We start from the raw sequence: 10,604 nt of genomic DNA on the forward strand, positions 1-10,604 counted from the left end.
ATTTCCATGGGTGCAGTTGGTAAAAAGTACATTTAGACTGTATTGCCTGAATCAGGTCAACTTTGACCAACCATACGCCATTCTGCTTAAGGTAATTGACTTCTACCTCTATCTGAAGAGGGTTGACCTTCAAGTGGAGAGGGATATTTTTATTGTGGATCACCTTCTGGCAGGGAGTATCCTGCATGGGGATACGGTAGTGATGCGCAAGAGCACCTTGTCAAAGGTAAATGCATGTCTGCAGTTGTTTTTGTGTCATGGTTCTAAATAAGAGGCTAGAGGGGTCAATGTGTGGACAGCTGCCACCTTCCTGACAAAAGATGGCCTGCAACACCATATAAATGTATCTTCCTTCCTCTTCCTGTAGACCAGTCTGGAGCAGCACAGTTGCTTGATTGGAGCTTGCAACGTGACAAACTACCACTGGATACTCTTGGTAAGCTGCACAAGATAGACCATTTAGTGAGAGATTGGACAGTACTATAATTGAATATGTATTTGTATTTTATTTTACATTTATTTAACTAGGCAAGTCAGTTAAGAACAAATTCTTATTTTCAATGACGGCCTAGGAACTGTGGGTTAACTGCCTGTTCAGGGGCAGAACGACAGATTTGTATGTTATGATTGAGGCCATTTTGATATACTGACTTGGTATTACCGCTTGTGTTTAGTATGTCAATCACAGGACCCACTCTGCCATTGTCCTGGACCCTACTGGTTCCCCTAATGCGGAGCTCCACATGAGCGAGAACCTAGTCAAGCACATCAGGTATGGTGAAGCCAGTTGTGTAAAAATACTTGAAAGTAGTTTTTGGGGGTATTTGTACTTGACTTTACTATTTATATTTTGGCAACTTTTAATTTTACTTTACTACATTCCTGAAGAAAATAATGTCGTTTTTACTCCATACATTTTCCTTGACACCCAAAAGTAGTGGTTCAATTTTGAACGCTTAGCAGGACAGAAATGTTAACATTCATGCACTTATCAAGAGGACATGCCTGGTCATCCCTACTGCCTCTGATCTGGGGGACTCACTACACACCAATGCTTTGTTTGTAAATACGTCTGAGTGTTTGAATGTGCTTCTGGCTATCTGTAAATTCAAAAAACAAGAATCTTTCCTTCTGGTTTGCTTAATCTAAGGAATTTCAATTGATTTACCCTTAAACGTTTATGTTTGTTACTTAAGTATATTTTGACCAATTACATTTGCTTTTGCTACTTAAGTATATTTAAAACCAAACACTTTTAGACATTTACTCAAGTAGTATTTTACTGGGTCACTATCACTTTTACTTCAGTAATTTTCTATTAACGCATCTTTACTTGTAGTCAAGGAAAACAATTGGGTACTTTTCCCACCACTGGGTATATCTATTGTATGGTCTGGCAAAAAGATTCTTCAACCATTTCTCCAATGTCCGGCATACTATTCATAATGTTAAGTTGACCTGTCAATGTTGACACTATTGTTAATTTTATAGTCCAGTTGCATATTCATGACTAAATTCGCCTATGTGTTCATGTTATAAATGTTGTAGGCTATGAAGAGATAATTATGAAGCATTATTGATTTCCGTTCAAGCATGCCGTCTCAATCGTGACTTGCTAAAAGGTACCTAAAGGACTCTCAGACCATGAGAAACAAGATTCTCTCGGCTGATAAAACCAAGACTGAACTCTTTGGCCTGAATGCCAAGCGTCACGTCTGGAGGAAACCTGGCACCAGTGAATCATGGTGATGGCAGCATCATGCTGTTGGGATATTTTTCAGCGGCAGGGATTGGGAGACTAATATCCTTGAGTGGCCTAGCCAGAGCCCGGACTTGAACCCCCTCAAACATCTCGAACGACCTGAAAATAGCTGTGCAGCAACGCTCCCATCCAACCTGACAGAGCTTGACAGGATTTTCAGAGAAGAATGGGAGAAACTCAACAAATACAGGTGTGCCAAACTTGTAGCGTCATACCCAAGAAGACTCGAGGCTGCCAAAGGCGCTGCCGCCAAAGGCGCTTCAACAAAGTACTGAGTAAAGGGTCTGAGTCATTATGTAAGTAGATTTTTATTATACATTTGCAAACATTTCTAAAATATTTTTCTTTGTCAATATGGGGTATTGTGTGTACATTGATGGGGGGGGGGGGGGGGGGGGGAGACATGTAATCAATTTGAGTACGGCTGTAATGTAACACAATGTGGGAAAAGTCAAGGGATCTGAAATACTTTCCGAATGCACTGTATGTACAGAAGCAGCTGCAGTGTTACAACTAAAAAGTTTGGACACGTGGCAATTGTTTGTCAAATGAATAAATACGTAGTAGTTGAAGAGTCTGATGAAGCATGTTGTAATTGTGTGATGGGAATGTAATGTAAGGAGGTTGCGGTAGCTAGGATCAGGGCTATTCAGCACATGCAATGTGCCGGCAGTGAAAATAGCTGGAGTGAGTAGAGATTATATGGTTGTGGATGTCCCACAGTCTGCAGTGAATGCCAGGCAGGAGAAGGACCCCAACACACTAACTGTGAAGGTGGACTTTGTTGCATTTATAGCGCAAGTGATAAATTGCACTGTGAAGGCGACAAATAGATTTCTGGATCTCCAGGACTTTACAGCCTAAATGTTACAGGGAGTACTGAATGAAGACGTTTCCCCCTCACAGGTTCCTGAGCCTGTCTGTTTAAATCTGTCTGATGTACAGATTTTTTTGTTTGAAATTCAGGGTAGTAGTGTATGTCCCACCCTGCATTGGCCTGATATTTTCAGCGGCATTATTAACCCGCATCCAACGTTGTTTTAGAGAATTTGGCAGAACGTTAGCGTTTTTGGTAATTAGTATGAGTTTGTTCATCCACAACAGATTTTGTTTTGGGGGTATTTTTCACTACCCTGTACAGTAGATGGCGGTAAAACACCGTATGAGTGTAGTCTGCCAATAAACCTCAAAGAGGAAGGCGCTTGAATTTCCTGTCTGCGAATCCTGTTTGTCACTGGTTGAGGTTAGTTAGCTAGGTTATATAAACGTTACGTGAAGATGATGAGCAAGGCTGTTACGACGAAGTTTCTGAAATCCGTGCGAGGGTTCCCAAGCCACCGAATGAACTACGCTCAAAGTACTATCGAGAGAGGTAGCTGCGACGTTACACACAATGTTTCATTAGCTACTTATCTTGTAGCGAGCGAATGATTGTCATTCGATGACGCAGCAAGCTTAGCCAGTTCCCTAGTTATTCAAATATCACCTAGTCAGACCTGTTCCAGCTGGCTGATATGAGTTATTAGATAGCTAGTTAGGTACTGTTAAAGCGTCTGTTACGCCCGTACATACCCTGTAATGGCTAATGATCTGCTAACGTTAGCACCTGTTCCCCAACTTTTCTGCTCTGAATACTTGCTGGACCCTAATAACTAATGTCAATATTATGGTGTTTTTACATAATGTATGGAACAGGAGAAAGATGAGATGCGACTTCTACATGGATTTTCAAGCAACACCAATGGTATTCTATCCACCAGCCTCTCCTACGATAGTTATAGAAAACTGGCGCCATGAAATCTGTAAATCATTGGGTGTTATTAATTTGATTAAATAAATGTTTGAGTATTGCAATTACCACAGAACCTTCAACTCAATAGATTTTATTTCATGACTCTAGGAAACAAGAGTGAATTATTACGGTAACCCTTACTCCAGAACACATGCATATGGCTGGGAAAGTGCAATGGAAAAAGCTAGAAAGTTATTTGAATGACAATTCATCGACCAGCTTTTGCATCATATCATCAAATGATGACAGAGGCTAACATATCTTCATTTGATGGATCCTTACAGCAAGTGGCACACTTGATTGCTACAGATCCTCATGAAATCGTTTTCACAAGTGGTGCCACTGAATCCAATATGTCAGTCACTCTTGTACTGCTTTAGTCAGATTAAGAGCAAGGTTGGCCTCTGGCAGGATTTGGGAGAGTGAATAATATATGCCAATAACTGCCTTCTGATGAAAAGATTAATACATAAGGAGTTAAGGTCGATCAACTGTTCTGTTGTGTAACTCATTTGTAAATGAAGATACCGTGACTTAAGGAAAAGGAACAGTGTCTGTTTTTGTTTCTTCCCACAATGCTTTCCATCTAGGGTGTGGTTGGTTTTACAAGGCCAAGAAGAAGCACGTTATCACCACTCAGACGGAGCATAAGTGTGCTTGGACTCCTGTCGAGTCTTGGAGGCAGAGGGCTTTGACATAACCCATCTTCCTGTGAAGACTAATGGCCAGGTTGACCTACAGGCAAGCTTAATTGTTTGGTTGTGTAATATAAACATTTGTTTGATGTGCAATGTTTTATAGAGCCTCATTGTATAAATCCACTACTGCTTGTACCAATAATAAGCTCAATTGTTCAAGTAACTTTTTAATATGTTCAATATGTTTGCATGTCCTAAATACCCCACATGCTGATCTTAACGTTGACATTTGTTTTATAGCTACTGGAGGAAACAATTCATCCAGACACAAGTTGTGTCTGATGACGGTGAACAATGAGATTGCTGTAAGGCAGCCTGTCGAAGACATAGGTAACCTTTTAACCTAAATATAGTGAACAAAAATATAAACGCAACATGTAAAGTGTTGGTCCCATGTTTCATGAGCTGAAATAAAAGATACACGAAAAGCTTATTTCTCTAAAATGTTCACAAATGAGTTTATCTCTGTTAGTGAGCATTTCTCCTTTGCCACGATAATCGTTCCACCTGACAGGTGTGGCATATCAAAAAGCAGATTAAACAGCGCGATCATTACATAGGTGCACTTTGTGCTGGGGACAAAAAAGGACCACTACAAAATGTGCAGTTTTGTCACACAACACAAAGCCAAAGCTGTCTCAGGTTTTGAGGGAGTGTGTAATTGGCATTCTGACTTCAGGAATATCCACCGGAGCTGTTGCCAGAGAATTGAATGTTCATTTCTCTACCGTAACCCGCATCCAATGTTGTTTTTGAGAATTTGGCAGTATGTCAAATACACAACGCAGATCAGGTGTAACCACGCCAGCCTAGGACCTCCACATCCGGCTTCTTCACCTGCGGGATTGTCTGAGGCCAGCCACCCGGACAGCTGATGAAACTCTGGGTCTGCACAACCAAAGAATTTCTGCACGAACTGTCAGAAACCGTCTCGGGAATCTGCATGCTCGTCATCACCAGGGTCTTGACCTGACTTCAGTTTGACATCGTAACCGACTAAAGAGGGCAAATGCTCACCTTTGCTGTCCATTTGCACGCTGGAGAAGTGTGCTCTTCACGCAGGCAGATGGCAGACAGCGTGTATGGTGTTGTGTGGGCGAGTAGTTTAGTTTGCTGTTATAAGCTACAGACAACGAACACAATTGCATTTTATCGATTGCAATTTGAATGCACAGAAATACTATGATGAGATCCTGCGGCCCATTGTCATGCCATTCATCTGCAGCCATCGCATGTTTCAACATGATAATGTACATGTCACAAGGATCTGTAAACAATTCCTGGAAGCTGAAAATGTCCCAGTTCTTCCATGGCCTGAATACTCACCAGACATGTCACCCATTGAGCATGTTTGGGATACACTGTCGTACGTCGATTCAGAGTGTTCCAGTTCTCACCAATATCCAGCAACTTCGCACAGCCATTGAAGAGTGGGACAACATTCCACTGGCTACAATCAACAGCCTGATCAACTCTGCAAAGGAGAGGCAAATGGTGTTCACACCAGATACTGTCTGGTTTTCTGATCCAGGCCCCTACTTTTGTGCGGGGGTCTGGATGTGGGAGTTCCGTGGGTGGCTTTTGACCTTCTCTTTGGATTCCTCATTCCCATCCCAGAGCTAATGGAATATAATATATTATCCTTTTATTTTGCAACATTATCAATGCACTCTAACAGTTCTCAATGTCTTCATTGTTCTCCAACTTCTTTTTCTCTTCAGCCCCTTGTGGGAGATGATGCAAGAAGGGATCGATATAAAGAGCATTAAGTGGACTCAGCACTAGAGAGAGCCTTCAGGAAACATACCTAAGAGCATTGTGAATACTGAACTTGCTCAGTTTCGCGCCTAAAATGCCACTCTTGGGATGACTGGAAATAATTTATACTGTTTAGAAACGCAGAACTTCCTGACTTATGTTAGTGTAGGCCTACAAGTATATTTTGTATTGGCAGACCTGAATAATTTTGTTCCTTTTGTATTTGACAAAGTATTATTATTGACAGAAATGATGTGCTCTTGAAGCAGGAATCCGCTACCCTGCTTGTGTTGTACACACGGTTTTTAGTATTACTGTTCGCCCCAGCAATTGTATTGTTTTTGTTTCACCATAGTGCTGGGTCGGACAGTAATACTAATAACCGAGCACACAACACAAGCAGTGGGGCTGTAGCAGATTCCTGACTTTAAGTAGTTCAACAGCATTGACCATTGGATTCCATGACTGTGAGCAAGTTACAAAATGGTTAGTTTATGTAGTGCAGTTGAAGTCAGAAGTTTACTTACACTTAGGTTGGAGTCATTTAAAACTCGTTTTTCAACAACTCCACAATTTACTTGTTAACAAACTATAGTTTTGGCAATTCGGTGAGGATATCTACTATGTGCATAACACAAGTAATTTTTCCAACAATTGTTTACAGACAGATTATTTCACTTATGTATCACAATTCCAGTGGGTCAAAAGTTTACATACACTAAGTTGACTGGGCCTTTAAACAGCTTGGAAAATTCCAGAAAATTATGTCATGGCTTTGGAAGCTTCTGAAAGGCTAATTGACATAATTTGAGTCAATTGGGAGTGTACCTGTGGATGTATTTCAAGGCCTACCTTCAAACTCAGTGCCTCTTTGCTTGACATCGGAAAATCAAAAGAAATCAGCCAAGACCTCAGAAAAAAATTGTAGACCTCCACAAGTCTGGATCATCGTTGGGAGCAATTTCCAAACGCCTGAAGGTACCACGTTCATCTGTACAAACAATAGTACGCAAGTATAAACACCATGGGACCACGCAGCCATCATACCACTTAGGAATGACGCGTTCTGTCTCCTAGAGATGAAGTACTTTGCTGCTGTTCTGGGATTGATTGACACTTTTTGCAAGAAGATGCTGAAGATGCTGGCGGAAATGGGTACAAAAGTATCTATATCCACAGTAAAACGAGTCCTATATCGACATAACCTGAAACGCCGCTCAGCAAGGAAGAAGCCACTGCTCCAAAACCGCCATAAAAAGAGCCAGACTACGGTGTGCAACTGCACACGGGGACAAAGATTGTACTTTTTGGAGAAATGTCCTCTGGTCTGATGAAACAAAAATAGAACTGTTTGGCCATAATGACCATCGGTATGTTTGGAGGCAATGTGGGGGGCTTGCAAGTCGAAGAACACCATCCCAACCGTGAAGCACAGGGGTGGCAGGATCATGTTGTGGGGTTGCTTTGCTGCAGGAGGGACTGGTGCACTTCACAAAATAGATGGCATCATGAGAATGGAAAATTATGTGTATATATTGAAGCAACATCTCAAGACATCAGTTAAAGCTCGGTCGCAAATGGGTCTTCCAAATGGACAATGACCCCAAGCATACTTCCAAAGTTGTGGCAAAATGGCTTAAGGACAACAAAGTCAAGGTATTGGAGTGGCCATCACAAAGCCCTGACCTCAATCCTATAGAAAATGTGTGCGCAGAACTGAAAAAGCGTGTGCGAGCAAGGAGGCCTACAAACCTGACTCAGTTACACCAGCTCTGTCAAGAGGAATTGGCCAAAATTCACCCAACCTATTGTGGGAAGCTTGTGGAAGGCTAGCCAAAACGTTTGACCCAAGTTAAACAATTTACAGGCAATGCTACCAAATTGAGTGTATGTAAACTTCTGACCCACTGGGAATGTGATTAAATAAAAGCTGATTTTATTTCATTCTCTCTACTATTATTCTGACATTTCACATTCTTAAAATAAAGTGGTGCTCCTAACTGACCTAAAAAAGGGAATTTTTACTAGGATTAAATGTCAGGAATTGTGAATGGAGTTTACATTGATTTGGCTAAGGTGTATGTAAACTTCTGACTGCAACTGTATGTGTTACATTCCATTTAGTTAATGGATCATTATTCACTATATGTTGACAACATGCAGCATGCTAATGAGGTTGACAGTAACACTGGTTTCATGTCACATTAAAGGAGAAAATGGAGAATTTGTGTTTGCCTCATCTCAATGTGTGAATTTGAATCCCAACCTTGTGGAGCAATATTTGTATATCATTTGTTTTTTATTAGGGAGAGAAATACTGACATTTTACTAGCTAGACACACAAGCAGAAGTTGTTATTTTCTTTCTATATTTCTACATGGCATTTGATACCATTGAACATCAATTCCTTTTTCTTACTTGAAAACTGTCAATAAGGACATTTAAGTTCAGTAATTTTACAATCAAACACTATATCAAACGTGGGGTTCGCCAGTTATGCGGAATTTCACCTTTTCTGGTTTTAAATTTGGAATTATTATCTCCAAGTATCCTTAATGACGTCTATCAATATTTGGGAGAGGTTATGATCTCACAGTTTGCTGACAATATTCCTGGAAAGCAAATATCAAATTGCCAAAGCACTTGACACCTATTGATTTGTTTTCTGTTATAGGATGGAACGTCTCAGTGTGATCTGTGTTTATATGATAATGTAGAAACTACAATATGTAATATTCATGTTAGACAGTGTTGGTGTCTGGGTATTCATATTACCAAAAACCACATTGTCAGACAGCTGATGAATTTCTCATCCAGACTTTTAAGATGGCGATTCTCCTTTTCAATAATTGGTTACAAAGAGACCTGTCTATACTAGACGAGAGTTATTTTGGTGAAAGCAGAAGGATTGTCTTGTTTCATATACCCTGCTTGTTTCATTATTTGTCCATGGAACTACTTGCAAACACATTAACAAAGCCTTTTGTGGATTTCTTCTGGAAGAATAAGCATAAAAATCTTAAGGATGCAGTTAAAGCTGGGGAGAAAGCAGGAGGGTTTGATATGTTAGACTTTTTGGATGGAAATGATAACTTTAAAAAGGTAACTGGATGAAGAGGTGTATCGTTGCACCTGACTCCATTTGGTACTTCGTTCCACAATATCTTTGAGAAGATTGTTGGTTAGAATTTGTTAACATGTGACTACATCTAAATTGCCCATAATACTATCAAAACGTTATGAACAACATCTGTTAGTGTGGAAGTTGAGCTTCGTACACAACTTTTCCCTTTATCAAACCAATATCTTGAATAATGAGTTACTTCATTATAATTTGGTGCTGTGATCAATGCGATCCCAAATGGCCTTATTCACCTAATGAGGTCATATAGGATCTGAGACTTAACCATAAATGCTTAGTTGGAGGAATGGATATTTATAATAAATAATGATCCAAGATGTGGTAACAAACGAGGTGTTTCATTGTCAAAAGAGAGTCACCCCAAGATAAAGTTTTATTGGAACTCAGTATTCAAGACCCAGATTGGAAAAAAGCATGGTTAATGCCTTGCATGTTTTGTATACCAAACAAGGCTAGAGAGGTCCATTAGAAGGTGCTACATTATTTACACTGCACAAAACATTAGGAACACCTACTCTTTCCATGACATAGACTGACCATGTGAAAGCTATGATCCCTTATTGATGTCACCTGTTAAATCCACAGTGTAGATGAAGGGGGAGGACACAGGTTAAATAAGGGTTTTTAAGTCTTAATAGATTGATATATAGATCCGTTGTATTTGTTTTTAAGGGTAGCACATGCTAAATTAAGCGCACAAACGTTGTGGTACATTAAGGAAATACACAGATGGTTCAAAGGATGCAGTCAGTGATATGGTAGGGTGGGGGCAGGGGTGTATATCCCAGATTTCAATGTAAGAGTGTGTAAGTGGTTAACTGATTGTGTCGGTGTGTCGACAAATCTGTCGTTCTGCCCCTGAACAGTTAACCCACTGTTCCTAGGCCGTCATTGAAAATAAGAATTTGTTCTTAACTGACTTGCCTAGTTAAATAAAGGTAAAATAAAAGTTAAAGGAGAGGTGGGGAGTATGGGATGTAGGAGAGGAAGCTGTGTAGAGTAGACTACGGTTTGGGCACACAGGTTTGAATGCCACATTGGGAGACATGAAACAGGTCTGTGTGAGTGTTTAGTGGAGGAATGGAGAGATTGCGTGAAAGGGTTAGAGAGGCTGGATGGGGTTTGGGTGGTGTAGTGGGGGCAGGAAAGTGTTGTCCAGGGCTCTATTTTACTTTCTTAGAGGAACCGGACTAATGAAGGTAGGCCGTGACTGGCCTCACAATCCAGTACAGTAGTTGGCAGTGTATGCACTTTAAAAGTTGGATGCTGTCCTCCAACCCAATCTAGCAGAAGACCTAGATTGTGTATGTGTGCAATTCAGAGGGTGAATGGGCAAGACAAAATATTTAAGTGTCTTTGAATGGGGTATGGTGGTAGGTGCCAGGCACAACGGTTTGTGTGTCAAGAACTGCTAGATTTTTCACGCTGGACAGTTTACTGTGTGTATCAAGA

General features: G+C 40.6%; 1 long non-coding RNA gene across 1 annotated transcript; it reads left to right on the forward strand.

The window, feature by feature from the left end:
* The first annotated feature begins 2,930 nt into the window (after positions 1–2,930).
* Positions 2,931–8,234, forward strand: LOC139370702 (uncharacterized). Its single transcript, XR_011627163.1, has 4 exons — positions 2,931–3,134; positions 4,145–4,295; positions 4,493–4,582; positions 5,974–8,234. It is a non-coding gene; the product is annotated as an uncharacterized lncRNA (long non-coding RNA).
* Positions 8,235–10,604: the final 2,370 nt, after the last annotated feature.

The sequence above is a fragment of the Oncorhynchus clarkii genome, chromosome 17, assembly GCF_045791955.1.
Source record: "Oncorhynchus clarkii lewisi isolate Uvic-CL-2024 chromosome 17, UVic_Ocla_1.0, whole genome shotgun sequence".
Taxonomy (NCBI): domain Eukaryota; kingdom Metazoa; phylum Chordata; class Actinopteri; order Salmoniformes; family Salmonidae; genus Oncorhynchus; species Oncorhynchus clarkii.